General features: G+C 48.6%; 1 pseudogene across 1 annotated transcript; it reads right to left on the bottom strand.

Annotated features, from left to right (window-relative positions):
• Positions 1–212: 212 nt before the first annotated feature.
• LOC102420053 lies at positions 213–807 on the bottom strand (annotated as a pseudogene). Its single transcript, XR_001350114.2, has one exon. The product of XR_001350114.2 is annotated as an activated RNA polymerase II transcriptional coactivator p15 pseudogene (transcript).
• Between the last annotated feature and the right edge of the window lie 21,251 nt (positions 808–22,058).

Genomic DNA, 22,058 nt, shown 5'->3' with positions numbered 1-22,058 from the left:
ATGTTATCTTGTTTTTTTTTTTTAAAGGATTTTTATAAGAGTTTATTTGAGCCAAACTGATGACATATGCAGGAAGCAAGATCTCAAATGCTCCTGCCTATATTATTTATTTTTTTTAAATATCATCCTTTTCTTTTTATTTATTGATTTTTTAAAAATTTACACTAGGTGGTGGGCACAAAGCAACCCCCTTAATAAAGTTGACAATTAGCTTCACTCAGAACATTTTTAATAATGCACATTAAAAAAAAAGTATTCTTACAAATTGTTCTACAATCCAAATATACAATAGCCTGCAAAACAACATTTAAAAAACAAAGCCAATGTAAAAAGACAGGTTAAAACAACTAGGTCAGTACAGGTTTATATGGCTCAGATTTTACAGTTTTCTCACTGCATCGTCAATGTCAGAAATCCGTTCCTTCAGCTGGCTCCATTGCTCCGGGTTTAAGGAAATACCTTTTCTTCCTGGTTTCATGTCACCTTCTTGATCCATCCAATATTCTCTAATATCAATTAGGACTTTTCCTTTAAAGCCCCGTACGCTGACGTACCTCATTTTCCCAATCTGGAACATGTTGTCATCCCTGCTGCTGCTGCTCTGTTTTGGAGGCGACAGGGCTCTTGAAGTCTCACCGGTCTTTTGCTTCTTTACAGACTTTTCTGAAGCAACTTGCTTTTTCCTCTTTAACTTTTTTTCAACTTCACTGTCAGAATCGCTGCCAGAAGAGCTTGAAGAAACAAGTTCCTTTGATTTAGGCATTGCTGCGCCGCTGCCGCCAACCTGCCCTGCTCGCTTGCTCCTCGCTCTTTATTTATGGATTTTAAGAGAGAGGGAGAGACAGAGAGAAACATCGGTTTGTTGTTCCCCTTGTTTATGCATTCATCGGTCGATTCTTGTATGTGCCCTGACTGCAGATCGAACCCTCAACCTTGGCGACACTACCCAGTTGAGCTACCCAGCCAGGGCCTATAGTGTTACTTTAAGGTATTTGATGCATTTGTTTTATTCACTGATAAGACCATCATTTTCCTAGGGTAACAATATATTCATACTATTTACTTTTTAAACCCTTCCTAAGTAGAATCCAGTTTCACACGTAATTCAGTTAGTTGGATAGTAAACATATCTTTTTTTAAATTGATACACATATTTTTCCACGGTCTCTTTCCTTTTTATATTCTACAGAAGATAAAATGCAAAAGGATCTATTCATCAAGAATCCTTTGAGTTCCCCCTGTAAGTCAGCCCTGGGTTCCCCCTTCCGTTCTTTGGCCCACCCTCAGCAGTTGGTTCCCCTGGGTCTCCTCTCCTCGGCCACAGTCTCCTCGAATCACCTCGCCTGCTCTCGGGCCTTTGCTCCCACCTGTTCTGCAGGATGAGCAGACTTTGCTTTTTCAATGATATGTGACTTTACCCCATACACTTTGTATTCTGTTTAGTTTAACCATGGGAAACTCCCTGAGATATTTCGGTCACGGTCACAGCTTGGTGCTGCCCACAGGTGTAGCTGGAGTTAGAGTGGCTTATACACTAAGCTGCATCTTCAAATGGACCAGTGGGACAGGTGGCCCTTCAGAAGCTAACGGAGCTCACCTGGCATAGCGGGTCTCCTTGGACCTTTGCCTTGTGGGCTGCCCTGCAAGGCCCTGGCAGGTGCGAGGCTCCCCGTGCCACTGGAGGTGACATCCGGGGCACCTCCTTGGGAGAGTCCGTTTGGAGGCTGCCATCTGGAGCAAGGCTGCCACCCAGTCCGAAGAGGGGTCTGAGGGAAGCTCCAGGACTGGGGACGAAATGCTCAATAGCTGCCATCTGGGGGAGACTTTGGAGCCCACATCCCAGAGTGTGAGCTAGGAAAGGAAACCTCTGTCTCTGGCCACAGGGTCTGCCAACTTTCAGACCAAACCTGTGCACGCAGGTGGCACCCAAGCTCCATCCCAGACTCAAGACCTCCCTGGACATCTGGGTGTCCCAGGGGCATTTCAAACTCGCTGTATGCAAGACTGAACACATTGCCCTCCCACTACTCCCCAAACTGTCCCCTCCTCACTATTCCCAATCCTGGTTATCATGATTTCATTCCCAGTCCCATCAAACAAGTCAAAATCCTGGCTGTCATCCTCGATCCTTCCGGTGGCCCCTTCCTTTCCTTTTTTCATAACTACCTGGTCAGCAGGTCTTACCATCTGTACAGGGTGGGGCATAAGTGGTTTACAGTTGTTTGCATGGAAAATAATACAATAATTAATAAATAATAATGCAAGAATAAACATTTGTATACTCACAATAGTAAACCTAGATTTGCCCCACCCTAAATGTGTTTCCTGTTGCTGATATAATAAATAGCTACAAACTTCTGGCTTAACACAACACAAGATTGTTATCTAACAGTTGTGGAGTCAGAAGTCTGAAATGAATTTATGGGGCTAAAATCAAGGTGTCGGAAAGGCTGGTTCCTTCTGGAGTCTCTAGGGGAAATCCATGCCTTGTCTCAGCTTCTAAGGGCTGCCTGTCGGCTTACAGCTGCATCACTTCCCTCTCGGCTCCCATCGATCACGTTGCCTTCTTCCTACTACTCTGATCTATCATCCTCTTATAAGGACCCTTGTGATTTACACAGGGCCCTCCCAGATAACCCCTGGTAATCTCCCCATCTCCTGATCCTTAATCTCATCGGCAAGTCCCTTTTTGCCATGTAAGGTGACATTTGCAGATTCCAGTCATTAGGATGTGGGTATCTTTCACACCATCCTACCCACTTAGCATTCCTGGAACCCATCTGTGCCAACTGTCACTGCTTAGAGAGTCACACTGTCTCTCACGGAGGCTGTTAAACAACCTCCTAATTGGTCTCCGCTTCTGGTCCTGCCCCTCCAATCCATTATCTTTCTAATTGCATCTTCTTTGTCTCTCTCTTGGTTAAGTTTTCACTGATCTCCCTTTACTCTCAGGATAAACTCGGAGCCCCTGAGATGGCGCACAAGGTCCTCTATGGTCTTTCTGTTCACTCCTTCAGCCGAAACCCCTACCGGCCACACACAGCTACTTCCAAATCCCGAGACAGAACAGTGTGGGTTATAGAGCTTCTGGAGCCACACTGTTCAGGCTTGAATCCCACTTGCCAGATCTGAGCTCGTGGGCCAAGAACGTACCCACTCCGTGCCTCTCATATTTTTAAAAATTTGGTGCTCAAGGGGTTGTTGTGATGATTAAATTAATATTGTTTCAGTCCTTACCAAAACGGGGTGGCACACGGTTCGCTCCTCCTCCATCATCCATGTTCTGTCGGTCCCGTTGATGCTGTCTGGGATGCTCTCCGAGACCACTGTTTCCCTGGGAATTCTGACCCCTCCCTTCAAGGTGCGGCTCAGGAGCACCCACACTGCAGAGGCCGCCCTGCTGTCTCCTCCCCCCCAGCCCGAGGTCCGGGAACTCTTCACACACAACTAGAGACCCTCTCCCAATGTCTTACAATTATTGGGTGATGGGTGTAGGAGGAAAACATCTTGAAATACTAATATTTGTACTCCCCCCTCACCTTTCCTTGTATGTGGCCCTCCCCCTAGTCAGCCAGGGGCATTCACACTGCCTTCAAGAATGAGTCCTCTTATAGCAAGAACGCAAAGAGAAAGGGAAAAAACCATGTCTGAGTTTTTCAACGTCCAGCTAGGCTCCAGTGTGGACACCTCCGTGAATAGTCTTAAAAGCTACGTGGTGGGCTTTATGGAGAGGAGGGATTTGAGAGCCCAGATGGGTGGCCCTGTAGAAGCAGGTGGAAAGCTCATGTGCAGAGGAGCAGAGTCGGCATCAAGAAACTGCCCGGCAGAGGCCGGTCTGGCAGCCAAGCCAGCTTGGGTACCACCCACGGCCCCTGCGTCCGCACGGCGTCCCCTGTTCTCCCCGCTTGCTGGTGAAGCCCTTCTCTCGTCAGCTGCCTCGGTTCACCCCACAGAAGTGGTGCCCACCCATGCCATGGCCCATGTGAGCCGTTTTCTGTGAACGCCCACTTTTCCTAACAGCTCAGGAACCTTATAAGTCTCATAACACAAAGGGTGGGCTCTTGACACTGAGTATCAGTGGGTGTGAGAGAGAAAGTCCCAGCACCTGGCCTCGGACGGACTGGACATGCTGCCCTGTTTCACAGAGCCTCTGCGAGGGGAGTTGGTTGGATCCATCTCTGTATCCCTAACACATGGCTGGTGGGGGTAGTAATATATTGAAAGAATGAATGAAAATCAGTCTAGTGAGGAAGACAGGTACATACATAATGACAACACAACCCAGTGCTGGGATAAGACTAGAAGCACCGCGTGATCACAAGAGGAAAAGGCACCAGAGACACGGATTTCCCGAGGCAGCACCAGGACTGGCGCCCAGGTCTCGGCCGCACTCCAGAGCGCCACTGCAGCAGATGGATGCTCTTGGGGGCATCTACCCAGCCCACGCTGCTCTCTCCGGGCAATCGACTGCCCCCTGGACTGGTCGCTGGCAGTCCCCTCAGCCATTGTTGATGGGCGTTTAGTGCACGACCCAGATTGGCCATGAGTTCTCCCCCCGCCCCCCAATGGTTTTGCTGTCGGTGTTCAGAGGTACCAGTCCATTGCTGCTGCCACCTGACCCGAGAAGCGAAGCTGCTCGAATTTGGCCAAGTGTGCAGAGACCCGGAGGATGCTGAGACCCGCTGCTCAGTGGCTGCTCAGGTCTAGCTCTCAGCCTCTTGAGGCCTGGTTGCACCCTACACTGGGTCCATGTGACACCCCTGATGTCTTGTGCTAACTTCCTCTCCTTTGCTTAAGCTTCCCTGGGTGGTTTCTGTTCTGTGTGACCAGGAGTCCTGGCTAACATCCTCATTGATGTCACCGTTGTGACAACCGCAAACACTTCCAAGCTGTCACAGCGTCCCAGGCTTCGTTCTGAGGGCTTCACGTGCAATTACCTGTTAAATCCTCCCAACACTCCTATGAGGTCGGCACAACTGCAGTCCCTAGTTTTCAGATGAAGAAACTGAGGCACAGAGAGGTTAAGTAATGTGCTGGTCACACAGCCAGTCAGCGGTGGAGCCGGGGTTTATATCGAGAGCCACGTCCAACATCGCAGTTGTATCCCATTTCGTTGAACCAAAGTTTGTATTTGTATGTTTTTAGCCCCTTCTCCTGGAAGAAGGCATAGTTCCAAGTGCCAGGCGCCCAGAGGAGCCCTGAGTGAGTCCCCTCTCTCAGTGGCTGGGAGCCGGCCGCTGTGGGCCCACAGGTCCTGCCTCTCACCTTCCCGGGCCTGGCAGAGGAAGCGCGGGAAGGAGCAGCTGAGCCAGGTACAGGGCTTGGCGGCAAAGCTGCTTGTTCGGCGGGAGGCCAGAGCCTCGCCCTGGCACCTGGCAGGCAGCCCAGTCGCACAGTTGAGAAAATACCTGGAACAAAGGCGTCCTCCCGCCACCACTGGCCGCCTCTCCTTGTGCCTGGAGCTCCTCAGCTGACAAATCTGACCTCTGGGCCAGGTCAGGTCTGGTCCTTACATGGCCTCAGGCGGCGGCGGAGAGGCTCCTTGCCCAGCTGGCACCACTTTCCTAGCTGCCCTGGACGGTGGGCATCCCAGAGGGAGGCCCTCATCTCCCTCCCCTGTCCCCCCAGGGGCTCTGCTGGGCGCCTGAACTTCCTGTCCCTGCCCCCTCCCCCACGGCCTGGGATCCCCCAGCCAGGAGGTCCGTCTTGTAGCAATGGCTGGTCAGAGGTGTAGCCTGTGTGTCGGTGGTGGATGCCCAGGGGCCCTGCACGGGGTTTGGGTGTAACCAGCAGCAGGCACTGGGGGAGTCCGTGTGGCCAGGGGCCTGGGAGGATGAGAAGCAGAGAAGACTCCGGGCCGAGGGTGTGGTGTGGCACAGAAACTCCCCGGGGGACTCGGAGCAGTTCCTTCTCCTTCCTTCCCTTTTCCACATGAGCCAGACCTCAGGGCTCTGGCTCTGGACAAGAGCCACCTCACTGCAGCTCTTCCATTCAAACAGGGACTGGCCCAAGCCCCCAGCCCAACTCCCAGCCCCAGGTCACCCCAACCCTGTGCTTTAGTGACCACTGCCGCCAGGGCCCTCTGACCTCCAGTGTGTGGAAGATAAGCAGCCCAGGCCAGGCAGAGGTGCTCGGAGACTGCGCCCTCAGGCCTGGCTTTCTGCAGCCCAGCTTCACCGCTCAGTGCCTGGACCCAGGGAGCACATATGCTCAGGCCCGGCCAACCTCCGTTTCTGCTCATTTCACACCCCACCCAGGGCCCAGGGCATAGCGCCCCATGCCCACTACGGGGCCAGGCTCAGACTGCATTCTGCACGAATCCTTGGTAGATGAATGAGTAAAGAGCTGTCCAAAGGAAGAGGCCCTTTTGAGGCAGGTGTGGGCAGCACGGCCTGGAGTCCCAGGACCCCAGCTCCCCCACTCGCTGGCTGTGGGACTCTCGGAGCCTCACTTCTTCCTCCTTAGAACAGGCATAAATGACACACGCCTCCGTGGGTTGTTGGGCAACTTGCTATTAATAATAAAATAGCAACAACAACAATTACATAGCCACCCCTTCTGGAGAACTTCCTCTGCCTTGGGTGCTTTGCATGAATCCTCACAATAGTCCTGTGTGGGCGGCGCTCTCCCCACTTCACAAGAACTTCGTCGTGACTTAGCCTTGCTCAGGAAATGGCAGCTCTAGCCTTTCTGTGTGCAGGGCGGCATGGCCTGTGTGAGGCCACCTGTGTGTGCGGAGTTCACAGCTGGGGTCAGAGCCCGGCCTCAGACCAGAGTCATGGCTGCGAGGCCTCTCCACAGGTGCTGAGGGCCACCTGAGTGAGTCCAGGGCCAGGGAACTGCTGGGAGGTTGGAGTCTCAGGCTCTGGTCCCACTTCTCCTGAGAGGCACTGCCACCTGGGCCGATCCCTCTCCCTCCCTGGTCTCAGCTTATCCTATTGTAAAATGAGAAATAGGGGTCGGATCCCTTGATCACCAAGATCTCTGACCACAAAGAAAGGCTAAGGGGAAGTTCAGGAAAATAGGGAGCCTGTTTCTGAATTTCTGACTTCTCTCTGCCCCCTAGTGGACACCAGCAGCCTAGCACTCGGGGCTTGGCTGCTGGGTGCATACAGTGACTGACTCCCAGAATTTGGGGATTAGGATTAGCTTTGTGACTTCTGCCAAGGTTCCCACTACTCAGAGCCCCGATTCCCATCTATTAAATGGGGATTAGAATAGTACCAACATCACCAGGATGTTGTGAGGATTAAGTATAATAGTGAGTATGAAACACTTGAGCCACACATATAGAATGTGCCCAATAAATGCTAATCATCATTTTCATCACTCCTCCTCCACCTGCACAGGCCATCAGTCAGCAAGCCAGCTGATTCTCGCCTCTCTTGCATCCTCTCCATCCTATAGATCAGGCCTCACCATCCCTCTCCTGGATTCCTTCAATAGCTACCCCCCTCTCCCAACACACACACACACACACACACACACACACACACACACACACACACCCCTCCAGTACTCCTGCACCTCCCCCCAGTGACCCCACCTGCCCACACCACAGGCCAGACCTGCAAATGCCTCATCTGGGACAGTTGTCCAAATCCCTCAAGTGGCCCTTAGGGAGCCTGCCTACCTCTGCAGCCTGCACCTTTCTGTTCCCTGTACTCTGACAACACCCAGCTCCAGGCATCCCTCCATGCAGGCCCAGAGGTCCTGCCTCCCTCATTGAAAGGCTACTTTAACAGTCTTTTCTTCCCCTTCCCCACCACGACCCCAAACCCTCTCCAGGTCTCAGTTTCCTTATCTGCCAAATCGGATGGTTGTGAGGATGAAGGAGAATATATACTGAAGGACTTGGCTCACACTAGCCACTCGGCAGAAAGTTGCCTACAATTGGGAGGGAGGGTTCTGTCATCAGTGCAGTGGGAGGCCATCTGCCGTTTGGGGTTGGGGGAGGCATGGGATGCGATGAGAGCTCCAAGGCAGGCGGAGAACAGGCCCTCTGACTCAGCGGCCCCAGGGAGCAGCAAGGCCACTGAAGCGCTAAAGCCCTGACCCCATTTAAAAGGAGGGAGACCCCTGCCAACCCTCTGGCAGGGCTGAGGGCAGAGCAGTGGACTAGAGTCCTACAAAAGTCCAGAAAGTAAGGCAGCCAGGGAAGGGAGGCCCTCAGCAGTCCTCCAGGCCACTGGGGGAAACTGAGGTCAAGATTATTAGGGAGCCCGGCTGGCGTGGCTCAGTGGTTGAGTGTTGACCTATGATCCAGGAAGTTATGTTTGGATTCCTGATCAGAGTACATGCCTGGATTGTGGGCTCGATCCCCAGTGTGGGGCGTGCAGGAGGCAGCTGATCAATGATTCTCTCTCATCATTGATGTTTCTATCTCTCTCTCCCTCTCCCTTCCTCTCTGAAATCAATTAAAAATATATTTTTAAAAAGATTATTAGGGGAAATAACTTTCTTAGGGTTGTTTAGAGCATTCATTAATTCGACTTTTTTTTTAGTCATCACCCAAGGACATGCTTATTGATTTTAGAGAAAGAGAAAGGGAAAGGGAGGGAGGGAGGGAGGGAGAAAAGAGAGAGAGAGAGAGAGAGAGAGAGAGAGAGAGAGAGAAGCATTGATTGGTTGCCTGTGTATGCGCCCCAACAGGGGATCGAACCCACAACCTAGGTATGTGCCCTGACTTGGAATTGAATCCTTAACCTTTCTGTTTATGGAAAAATACTCCAACCAACTGAGCCGTGCTGACCAGGGCAATTCAACCCTTTTAAAATTCTGTTTAATGTTTCGGCTAAGAAATATATCTACAACATTCAAGAAACCATATGTAGAATGATATGCTTTAAGTAGTCTCCCTGCTACATGTATTTGCATTCTACCTCTTCCATCCTCTATAAATAATCAATTTTATTGATTTCTTATGTACCCTTTTAATGTAAATAAACACAAGCAAATATGAATATACATTCTTTTAAAAAATTTATTGATTGAGATTAGAGAGAGAGATTTGTTGCTCCATTTATTCATGCATTCATTGGTTGCTTCTTGAATGTGCCCTTACCACGGATTGAACCTGCAACCTTGGCGTATCAGATGATGCTTCAACCAATTGAGCTACCCAGTCAGGGCCTGAATATACATTCTTATTCCGCCCCCTTTTTACTTAAAGGAGGGTATACTCTGTTCTGCCTCTTACCTTTCCCACTCAGCAATGCATCTTGTAGCTTAACCAGTCTTGCTCCTTTATTCAACTCTCTAGTATTCCATTGTGTGCCTTTTCATAGTTTATTTAGCCAGATCCTTCCTTATAAATGGGCACTTGGTTTGTTTCTGGACTTGCGCCATCACAAACAATACTGCAATGAATAAACTTACCTACACAGGGCTGATGAGTAGGCAAGATTATCAACGTCATGGCTGTACCAGTTGTTGAAATATTGGAATACTTTCATGGTGGTAGGCAAATAGCACAATGGCAACTGTAATGATCCACAAACTTAGTTAATGATAGGAATTCTGTGATAAACTTCAGGCTATGGCTGTAGGGCCCCAGGACTTATCCAAGGTGCCTCCTGCCACACAGGCCTCTGTACGGTTACAATCGGTAGGACTCACTGGGACTTCAGCCGGGCCCAGGGAGTCATGTGACAGGGGGACCCGCTTTACAGGGCACTCTGCTTCAGAAAAATCACCAGTTTATCATTATCCTCTAATTACCTCGTCGCTACTGCCTGGAAATATTTTAGGTTTGTTTTTTTAATTATATTTTTATTGATTTCAGAGAAGAAGGAAATGGAGGAGAGAGATAGAAACATCAATGATGAGAATCATTAATCGGTGGCCTCTTGCACGCCCCCTACTGGGGATAGAGCCCACAACTCAGGCATATGCCCCTGACTAGAATCAAACCCAGGACCCTTCAGTCTGCAGGCAAACACTCTATCCTCTGAGCCAAACCGGCTAGGGCAGTGATGGCGAACCTATGACATGCATGTCAGAGGTGACACGCGAACTCATTTTTTTGGTTGATTTTTCTTTGTTAAATGGCATTTAAATATATAAAATAAATATCAAAAATATAAGTCTTTGTTTTACTATGGTTGCAAATATAAAAAAATTTCTATATGTGACACGGCACCAGAGTTAAGTTAGGGTTTTTCAAAATGCTGACACGCCGAGCTCAAAAGATTCACCATCACTGGTAGGGCAATATTTTAGTTTTTATTGAACTTTTATTGGTTCATTTTAATATTGTTAATTTGGATGAATGCAGTACTTTGATATTTGCAAATTTAAGATTTATAATAAAACATGAAAAACAAACACCAAAATGAAGAGACAAGAAGTGATGGATCCTTCTTAAAGTTTTTTGTTTGTTTGTTTTTGTCTTTAATCTCTTAAGTATGACTCTTATGTTCCTGGGAGGAAGAAGAAAGAAGAATGAACACAGCCTGAAATATCTTTTATGATTATGCAAAATCTGAAGAGCCTAGAATATTTATTAGCAGGCAAGAATCAGTACACAATAAAACAAGTAATTTGTATTTCTGGGATAAAAGACAAATTTATAGACTTGTGTTTCAGGTTATGATAGATGGATAATTCTGAGCAACCTTATTCCTGAGAACAGCTAGACAAGCTGGACAAAATCACTTAAAAATCACTCTACTTAACAGCTATGACAGGTATAAAGCATGTCCATAAATGTATGGCACTCCTCTTCAAGAGGTAGAGTCCTGGGGCGTGGTTCAGACTTCACAACTTACTTCTAATGACCAGGATAAAGTGGAAGCGACAGTGAGCTCCAGATCATTGAGATTTCCTCCTGGATTATTCACTCTGGGAGAAGCCAACTCCATTATTATGAGGTCACACAAGCATCCCTATGCAGAGGGTCTACAAGGTGAAGGAACTGAGGCCTCCTGCCAACAGCCAGCACTGATCTCTCCAGGTGTGAGTGCGCCATCTTGGAAGTGGGCTCTCCCGCCCCAGTCAAGCTTTCAGATGTCTGCGCCCCTGCTGACAGCCTTACTGCAGCTCAAGAGCGACCCTGAGCCAGAACCAGCCAGCTAAGCCATGACTGGACCCTGACTCTCAGAAACTGTATAAAGTAATACATTTTAATTTAACATTTGAAGCTGCTAAATTTAGTAGTAATTTGTTATTCAGCAATCGATAACTGATATGTCCGGCCGAGTGGCTCAGTTAGTTGGGCATCGTCCTGTGTACTGAAGGGTTGAGGTTTGATTCTCAGTCAGGGCACACACCGGGGTTGTGGGTTCGATGCCTGGTTGGGGCGTGTACAGAAGGCAACCAATTGATATTTCTCTCTCACATTGATGTTTCTCTCTTCGTTCCTCTTTCTAAGCATGTCTTTGAGTGAAGATTTAAAAAACAGAGAAAACTAATTACAGGCAGTGATGTGTTAACAAGTTAATAAAGAATTACCAAATGGGGCAAGTCTCTTGGAAGTATAGAGGCTCAGAGAGATGAGCCTTGTGTTTGGGCCTGTTGTTTCCTGAAAGCCTGAGTAGTACTTATTTAACACTAGAGGCCCAGTGCATGAAAATTCATGCACACGGGGAGTCCCTCAGCCCAGCCTGAGCCCTCTCATCGTTTGGGACCCTTGGGGGATGCCCACCCCTGCTCCCCGAGAACAGATGATCTAAAAGAAATAATCATATCCTTGGGTAAGGATTTTTTAAAAAGATAATGGTCGCATGAAAATTCACTGCCCGTGGGGCTGAGGGGACTGGGTGCCACCATCTTGTGGCTGTGGGCGCTGCCATCTTGTGAGGGCATGATGGTCAATTAGCATATCACCTCTTTATTACATAGGATTGCCAATAGGTCTGGAACTTTAAGCAAAACAATGTATAATGAAACCCATTTTTACCATAGGCTGATTGATATTAGCAAGGGTTAAGTTCCTATGGCATCTCATCAACACTACAACGAAACAACATTGAACAAAACGATGTTATTCAAGGACCTGCAATTCTTCTAGAAATTTTCAGGGGAAGTGGGACTGGATTTGGAGTCAAGGATCATGAAGAAGGTTCCTTGGTGGAACCCCCTCACTTTGAGCGGGGACCCTAAAGGCTTAACTCTGGGCTTATGTACAAATAAATGGGAAGAAGACAGGTCCTCACAAAGAAAGCATCTCAGCTCCACACCATCATAGCCCCTGGAGTTGCATTAGGGCGACCCCAGATTACAAGACCCTCCAGGTGCTTGGAAGAAGCAAAAGTAAGTCCTCTCTGGACTTCCTCTCTGGAGGAAAGTAACACTACTCGAAGCCTGAGATTGTTTCTATGAGGAATTTTACAAATAAATCTATAGTGACCAGCACATGCACCTGCATGCATGCACACACAGAACAGGCACATAGGAGTTAACATGAAGAAAACCAGTAGAACTAATAGACAAGAAAAACACACCCTCAGAGGATTCAGATATGGAGTTATAGACACAGACATTTAAATAGCCCCCAAATGAAAACAGTACAAATGTCAATCAACTGGTGAATGAGTAAACAAGATGTGGTATGTCCATACAATGGAATATTATCCTATATACTAAAAGCGTAATATGCAAATTGACGCTAACAGCAGAACAACTGGGAATGACTGGTCACTATGACACACACTGACCACCAGGAGGCAGACGCTCAATGCAGGAGCTGCCCCCCCTGGTGGTCAGTGCGCTCCCACAGGGGGCGCTCTGCTCAGCCACAAGCCAGGCTGATGGCTGCCAGCACAGCAGTGGTGGTGGGAGCCTCTCCTGCCTCCTCAGCAGCGCTAAGGATGTCCGACTGCAGCTTAGGTCTGCTCCTGCTGGCAAGTGGACATCCTGAGGGCTCCTGGGCTGCCAGAGGGATGTCTGACTGCCAGCTTAGGCCCAATCCCCCGGGGAGCAGGCCTAAGCCAGCAGGTGGTCATCCCCGAGGGCTCCCAGACTGCGAAGAGGGCACAGGCCGGGCTGAGAAACCTCCCCCCCGAGTGCACAAATTTTTTGTGCACCGGGCCTCTAGTTCAACAATAAAAAAGAGTGAAAGCGCTAATGCTTCATCATAGATAAACCTCAGAAACATTATATAAGTGAGAGAAGCCAGACATAAAATGTCATATACTGCATGATTCCATTTTTGTGAAATATTCATAAAAGGCAAATGTATAAAGAAAGAAAGTACATTAGTGGTTGCCTAGTGTTAGGAGTGGGGATAAACTACAAAGGGATATGATGTTTCTTTCTTTTGGGGGTTATGGAAATATAAAATTATATTGTGTGATGGTTGTACAACTCTGTAACTGTACTAAAAATCATTCAACTGTGCACTTAAGATGGGAATTTTATGTTGTATAAGTTATACCTCAATAAAGTGCTAAAAATAAATAAGGCAAACATTTTATTTAAGATGGTGAAAAAAGAGCAATAAAACAAACCCCTAAAAACAGGAAGGAATGGAACAATAAAGAGAAAGTCAGAAACCAAGGAAAGAGAACAAACAAAAGAAGAAAAAGTATTTGAAACTTGGTATTTTGAAAATAATGGATAAAATGAGGCTGTTGAGTTTATTTATCCAGAGGTGGGTTAATTATCACGGGGATCATGAAGCCATTTACAGCTTAGGCAAACAACTTTGGTGTCCAATAACAAGCATGTTTTATAAGCTTGCAGTCATTACATTCTTCACTGATGACAGGACTGACTGCCATCTCAATCGTAGGATCTGGCTTCTGTACCTGCCCCTGTCCAAGCACTTCTCATGTGTTATCTCTTTGCATCCTCACAACAACCCAAAGAGGTAGGTATTATTTTCCACATGTAAAGATGGGGATTGGGGCTCAGAGGAATGGGAACCTTGGCAGAAGTAAAAAAGTTAGTCCTCAAGACCTGCCTGGCTGGTGTGGCTCAGTGGTTGAACGTGGACCTATGAACCAGGAGGTCACGGATCCACTTATGCCTGGGTTGCAGGCTTGATCCCCAGTGGAGGGCGTGCAGGATACAGCCAATGACGATTCTCTCTCATCATTGATGTTTCTAGCTCTCTTTCCCTTTCCCTTTCTCTCTGAAATCAATAAAAATATAGATTAAAAAAAAAAAGTTCCCAAGTCCTGGGATTCACTGTATGCAGACTGTCCTTTTCCCCTAGGTGTCCACCAGGGGGCAGAGAGAAGCTGGTAATTTAGAAAAAGGCTCCATGTTTTCTTTAATTCCCTCTTAGCCTTTCTTTGTGGTCAGAGATCTTAGTGCTTGAGGGATATGACCTTTGTTTCTCACTTCACAATAGAATAAACTGAGGTCAGGGAGAGAGTGACCCACCCAGGTGCAGAAGTGGAACCAGAGCCCAAGACTCCAGTTTCCCAATAGCTTGGACCCCAGCCCTACACTCAGGTGGCCCTCAGCACCTGTGGGGAGACATGGTGGGCATGAATTCTGAATTTTGGCCGGGCTCTGGCCCCTGCTGTGAATTCCACACACACCAGTGGCCTCACACAGGCCATGCTGACCTGCACACAGAAAGGATATAGCTGCCATTTCCTGAGCAAGGCTTATCATCCCTAAGTCATGACTAAGTTCTTGTAAAGTGGGGAAAGCACCTCCCTATAGGACTATTGTGAGGATTCGTGCAAAGCACCCAATGCAGAGGAAGTTCTCAAGAAGTGGTCGCTATATAATTGTTGTTGTTGCTATTTTATTATTAACTAGAGACCTGGTGCACAAAATTCGTGCACGGATAGGGTCCCTAGGCCTGGCCAGCAACCAGGGCTGATCGGGGCCTTCCGGCTGCCTGCTGGGGCCTTCCTTCATTCCGCACCGCCCCCCTGGTGTTCGGCACACGTCATAGCGAGCAATTGAACTCCTGGTCTCCTGGTCAAACTCCCGAAGGGACAATTTGAATATTAGGCTTTTATATATATAAATAGCAAGTTGCCCAACAACCAATGGAGGTATGTGTCATTTATTCCTGCTCTAAGGAGGAAGAAATGAGGCTCAGAGAGTCCCACAGCCAGCGAGTGGTGGAGCTGGGGTCTTGGTACTCCAGGTGCTGGGCCCTGCGGTGAATGAGGGCAGCTGTCATGCCATTCCCATGGCTCTCTAGGTTGGTACAATTATGATCTTGTCTTACACACGAGCAGTCAGAGGCTGAGAGAAGTTAAATGTCACACGGCTGGTGTGAAATTTTGATAAGAACTCCCCTCTGTCTGATTTCAGAGCCTGTGCTTTCTACTGTTATCTTGCCCTCATCCATGGCCCTCCCTGCAGGAGTGTGTAAAGTTATCAATGCAGACTTTCTGTCATTAGGGTGTGTCATTGGACTATAAGATGTTAGAGGTGCTCTATACCTGTCGCCTGCGCTCTGCTTATTCCAGAATGTGGTTTGAGTAAAAATGTCTAGACATCACTCTTGGTCACTTTTATTGTTGTAAAATATACATAACAAAAATTAACATTTAAACCATTTTAAAATGTATACTTCAGCAGCATTAAGTATATTCACATTGCTGTGCAGCCACCATTACCATCCATCTCCATAACTCTTGTCATCATCCCAAAGGGAAATTCTGTACCCATCAAACAATAACTCTCCATTGCCCACTCCTCCAGCCCCTAGCAACCACCATTCTACTTTCTGTCTGAATTCACCTACTCTGGTTATCTCATAGAAATGAAATCATACAATATTTGTCCTTTTGTATTTGGCTTCTTTAACTTAGCACATCTTCAAGATTCACCCATGTTGTAGCATGTGCCAGAATTTTTTTCCTTGTTAGGGCTGAATAATATTCCATTGTATGGGCATCACACATTTTGCTTATTCATTTATCTGTGATGGATATTTGGGTTGTTTTCATCTTTTCGATATGGTGCTATGAACAATGGTGTGCAAATATCTAGGCGACTCCTTGCTTTCAGTCATTTTGGATATATACCCAGTAGTGGGACTGCTGGATCATATGGTAATTCTATGTTTAACTTTTTGAAGAGCCACCACACTGGTTTCCACATCAGCAGCACCATTTTACATTCCCACCAGAAATACAGAAGGGTTCCTATTTTCCACATCCTTACCAACACTTCCTATTTTCTGTGTTGTTGTTGTTGTTTTTATAATATCCTAAAGGGTGTAAAATGGTATCTCATTGTGATTTTGATCTGTATTTTCCCTAATGATTAGTAATGTTGAGCATCTATGCATGAGCAAATTGGCTATCCATACAGATTCTTTGGAGAAATGTCTATTTAAGTCCTTTGTATATCTCTACATTGGTTGTTTTATTGTTGTTGAGTTGTAGGAGTTCTTTATATATTCTCAGATATATGATTTGCAAATATCTTCTCCCATTCTGTGGGTTGCTTTTTTATTCTGTTGATAGCATTCTTTATCTTGAAGACTACTTTATCTGATATCAATATAGCCTCTCTAGCCCTCTTACTCTTATTTTTCAAGATATATCTTTTTTCCTATCTATTTACTTTCAGCCTGTGTTTTTATAGCGTTTCTTATAGACAGCTGGTCATTTATTCTTGCTTTCTTTTTTTCTCCCTAACTCATCAGACAATCTCTGAAAAAAAAATAATATATATATATATATATATATATATATATATATATATGATAAATTTTTATTGATTTAAGAGAGGAAGGGAGGAGTGAGAGTTAGAAACATCAATGATGAGAGAGAATCATTGATTTGCTGCCTTCTGCATGCCCCACATTGGGGATTGAGGGTGCAACCTGGGCATGTGCCCTGACTGGGAATCAAACTATGACCTCCTGGTTCATAGGTGTACGCTCAACCACTGAGCCATGCCGGCAGGGCAATCTCTGACTTTTAATTGGAGCATTTAGTCCTTTAATAGAAGGTGTCCTGACCCATTTGTGTAGATTCCCCATGAAGACAGAACAATCTTATTATATTTATTTGTTTCTTCTTAGCATGTAAGCACATCTTGGGAACATGATGAGCTGGATTTTCCCAACATCCTAGTACCTAGGACCTAGGTACATCCAGCCAGGAAAGTGACTGAGTCACCTTTTAGGTCCCTCGGCAGTCATTTAATGAGGCATTATTGCGCGTCTACCCCATGGTGGCCTCTGGGTCTGACACAGTTAAGACAGGAACTTATCCGGTCTTCTCAGTGGTTAGAGCGTCGGATCTTGGACTGAAAGGTCTCAGGTTTGATTCCGATCAAGGGCATGTACCTCGTTTACTGGCTTGATTCTTGGCCCTGGTCAGGAAGAGTGCGGGAGGCAGCCAATCGATGGGCTTCTCTCACATGGATGTTTCTCTCTTTCTGTCTCTCCCCCTCACGTCCACTCTCTCTAAAATCAATGGAAAGTCCAGCTAGTGTGTCTCAGTGGTTGAGTGATAACCCAGGAACCAAGAAGTCGCTGGTTCTATTCCTGGGGCACATGCCCGGGTTGTGGGCTTAGTCCCCAGAAGAAGGCGTGCAGGAGGCATCTGATTGATGATGTTCCTCTCTCATCAATGTTTCTCTCTCTCTCTTCCTCTCCCCCTAAAAATCAATACAAACATATTTAAATAAATAAAATCAATGGAAAAAATATCCTCGGGTGAGGATTAACAACAACAACAACAACAGCAAATGAACCCAGGACAGGATCCTGTGATAGTATTAAACAGGTCCTCACATCACAAAATGCAGATAAAGGTGTCAGTAATAATATTGGATAATCTCCATTATTGTAGTACCTTTCTTATGGAAAACTGTTCTATTATTTTAAATTGCTGTTTCATTTTTATATTTTATATAGAATAGATCTTGGAGATTATGAATGTAACCTTGTGGTTTCAGTAGTGAAAACTTGTGGATTTGCATTTGTGGCTGGTATGCAAGGAAACCAGTCACATAGCTAAGAGACTGCGCCTGGCTGGCCACTGATCCCCACACTCCAATAGCTTCCTGCTTCAGTTCATTGCCTCCCATTCAATAACGAACAATTCTCAGTGGAAATACTCATGACAGTTGGAGGCTACACCTTTCTCAGAGACTAGTAAATTCAGCAAATCTTTACTGAGACCCTAAACATGAGTCTGACACTGGGATCCAAAGGTCAATCATTGCTTCAAGAAGCTCACAGCAGGGAGAGGAAGTGGAGGGAGCAAACACGTGAATAAATAAATGCCCTTCAGTTTGATAAAATGAGACCCTTCCTGGGGCGGGGGGGGGGGGAGGGGATAATTACCCATGAAGCCAGAGACAGCATTGAGAAGACAAGTTGTTGCTTCAATTGCCTCTTATAGTGTGGGGAGCCGCTATAGGGTTAAACCTCGGACTGACCTGTTGGCAAAGTCACAAACAGGTCCCAGCTTAGAGGGCACAGTCCTCTTAGCATAATTAGGCTTGACCTTATAACGCTCCCTAGATCTTACCTGGGAAGCTAATGGGCTGAGGGAAGTGCAACAAGAACAAAAACAAGAGAAACTCACAAGAACAAAAACAAGTGAAACTCACAAGAACAGTGTAACTTTGGTAACCACTACCTTGTTTACCTCTGACTATAAAAATAAAGGCTCAGCTTGCCTCGGGATCTTTCTCTGTGGCCTCAGCCAGGCACAGGAAGATCCACGGGGACTAAAGAGAGCGAGAGAGTTCTGAACGCTGTCTCCGTGTAAAACATTCTTCGCCGACTCTGTCCACTCCTTTGGGAACCCCTGGACCGCTGGGATTGGACCCCGGCATTATAGAGGTAATGCTGGGCCAGGGAGGCAAAGGGCATCTGGACGTTCTCTGTAAAGGAAACCACGTGTGCTGATGAACAGAAATGTCAACAGCAGGATGGGTGAGGGGTCCCAGGTAATCCCACGGGCTGAAGCAAAGTGTACACCTTTAGTGCTGGACAAGATCGTGAACAGGGAAATCAGCTCTATCCTCCAGATGAACAAGATCAAGAAGTTGATTTTTTATTTGATGAAGAGATGGTACAGAAGAAGAAAAAAACCACATTTATTGATTGGTCTGATAATGATTCAGATTATGGAATCGATGACCAGGATTTAAACAAGATTTTGGTTGTAACTCAGACACCACCTTTTGTGAGAAAACACCCTGGAGGAGATTGAACAAGCAATCACATGTCTCGGGCAAAAATTACATCCGAACTTGCTAAAGTGATCAATGAGGGCTTATATCATCATGAACAGGATCTGTGGGTGGGAGAAAATGAAAACACACACAGCCATAAAGTGAAATAAATACATAAATCACAAAGAAAATATTAGCACTCTGAAATAAGTCAGTCAGAGAAAGACAATCACATGATCTCACTCATATGTGGAATCTAAGTAACAAAATAAACCGATGAACGGAGTGGATCACAGAGACATGGAAGCATGGAACAGAGTGCGGAATCTCCGAGGGAAGGGGGGAGGGGTCATCAACCAAAGACCTTGTATGCATATATGCATGGCCCATGGACACAGACAATAGGGTGGAGAAGGGGGGGCAGGAGGCGGGTGGGGGCTCGAGGGGGTCAAGGGGGGGAAGGGGACACATGCAATACTTTCAACAATAAAGAATTATTAAAAACAAAACAAAACAAAAAGATTGTAAACGGGTCAGCAGCAAGGACCAGCTGGCAGATGCCAGACCACTGAGTACTGGGCACTTGGTCACATAGTGCCCTCCTGGTCCCCAAGATGTGATCTTCGAAAACCCCCAAAGTCACAGTCAAATGCATTTGGAAGACACCGAGTTAAAGCTAAGAGGTTTCTTTACTGCAGGACTTCTCATAGCTTACAAAGTGTTGATGGCGTTAGGCTGTCCTGGGGAAAACGAGCAAACAGTATTTACCAAACCCCTTTTTGTAGGAAACCCCTCAAAAACCCCAGTTTGGGAAACTGCTGTTGGCAGTGAAAGACCATGGACATCAGATTTCTATTGGGAAATACATCTGGGGAGTGAGGAGGGAGGAGGGAGGGAGAGGTGGGGAATAAGATGAGAACCGAGGAGGCCAGTTGGAAGCCTGTCACTGCCCTCCCGGTGGAGAAGGTGCTCCGTGAACCACGTGGTGTAGGAGGGCGTGGGAAGGCTCAGGATTTAGAAGCATTAGATGTAGAGTCAGCAGACAAACTGCCACCAAACTGCATCGGCTCCAGGTTTCTGGCTCTGGTCGTGTCTAACCAGCCACTGGCTGTAACGTCTAACCTCCAGGCTCTGTGCGGGGACGTATTTGGGCGTCAGGCACGACCTCTAATGGCACTGAGGTCTCAGGTGCATGCGCTCATCGCCATGAAAGTCTAACAGGGAGGACAGGACTGTGGGCAGAGCCCAGGGGATGTCAGTGCTGAAGTGGGCAGGAGGGGGAAGGAAGAGAAGCGGGCGAGCGGTGTCCTGGGAGCCAAGGGAGGGAGGGTTTCAAGGAGAGAGCAGTCAGCAAGGCCCCACGTGCACATCACAGCAGCAGAGAGCCGCGTTGCCTGCATGTTGGCAGAGATTTATTTAATTATATACTTAACAATAATGCCCAGTGTCGCCAAGGGTGGAAGAAGCGGAGGGCCTTCCCAGTTAAGATGCGCAAAGGCTGTTCCCCCAGAGCGCCTCCGCAGGGTGGAGGCAGGTGCGCCTCTCCTGGTTGTATCATCACGGGATCCTCAGAGGGCACAGCTAGCGGTGACCGCGCAGCCGCTGGACCAGCGGAGGCGGCCCTTCTGGGACGCTGGCTGGGGCACGCGGGAGCCAGGTGGGTGGGCGCACTGGGAGCAGAGACAGCTGTCATCAAGGAGGGAAAAGCCCCCAGGAATTTATGCAAGGGGACAGCGGAAAGGCGCCGGGAGGCCGGCCAGGAGCCGTGGTGGCGGGGATCCTGGGCCCAGCTGTGCTGGAGGAAGCAGGCGCCCACTCTGCGGGCCTGGTTGGCACCCACGGGGCCCTTCCAGATGGGACTGAGGCCTCGCTTCGGGTTCTGGGGCTGCACAGCGCACCAAGGCGGGGCTGCCGGGTCCCTCGCTGGCCAGACCCAGACCCAGACCCGGGATTCCCGCCCGCGAGAGGGCGCGCAAGGACACGCCCTGCGGGAGCGCAGGTTCTCGGTTTCTCCTGACCCGGCCGCTACCCTGGAGCCCTCGGACAGCGGCCCCGAACCGCCCGATGGCGTGGCCAGCGGCTGCGAGGGCAGCCCGGGACGACCCTGCCGACCCCGACAGCTGAGCTGTGTTTCCCGGGTCGGACCTGCCCACTACCCACCGGGTCGCGTCTCCCGGACGCACCGCCCACAACACCAATTACAACTCCGAGCTCTCACCGCGAAGGTGGGCTCTGGGCCTTGGCCCCGCCCCCGCCCCGCGCCCCCATTGGCCAGGCCCGGAGGGGGTGGGGCCCGAAAGCCGGGCGCTGGACTTGGCGGCCGCGGGGCGCGCGGCAGAGCCGGCGGGTTGTGCTGAGCGGAGCTCGTGGGTCCCCACCTCCCCGAGCGCCTGGACGGCGCGGCCTCGTCGGCGGCCCGGCTGCAGGGCACGGCGGCGGCAGACACATTAGCCGGCGGCCCGCAGTCCCCGAGTGGCTGCTGCCGCAGGTGTTGGCGTCCACGCTACCGGCCCAGAGCCGCGACAGGTGCCGCGGGTTCACCGGGGACCGCGCTGCGCCGCGGGCACCTCCCGCCCGTCCTGTCCCGCGGCCCCAGCGCGGCCCGCCGCGCGCCGTCAGGGAATCCTTATGGTCAGGCCAAGGATAAGAAGATGCGTGTCGATGGAGCCAGTCGTCCCGCCCGGGACGGCTGCCCGCCCTGCTGTTCTGGCCTGTTTGTCACTGGAACTGTAGCACCTGTGCGCTGCTCGCCTGAGGTGGAACAGGATAACGGGCAGCAGCACCGTTGGTCTGGCCTGCCTCATCGCTCCCTCACTAAAGACTGGGATCCATCTGGTGTGCCCGATGTGCAGGCAGTCACACTTGTGCTTGTAGGCACAATGGACAGCTTTGTCACAAGGTCTGACCGATCGTACCACAGGGTACATAGCTGGGAGGTCACCCGTGTTCTGACACAATTCACTGTACACTTGGCTAGGCAGACCAGAAGTCTCCTACTA

The sequence above is a fragment of the Myotis lucifugus genome, unplaced genomic scaffold (genome assembly GCF_000147115.1).
Source record: "Myotis lucifugus unplaced genomic scaffold, Myoluc2.0 scaffold_222, whole genome shotgun sequence".
NCBI classification, from domain to species: Eukaryota; Metazoa; Chordata; class Mammalia; order Chiroptera; family Vespertilionidae; genus Myotis; species Myotis lucifugus.
This window is presented reverse-complemented; position numbering and strand designations above follow the sequence as displayed.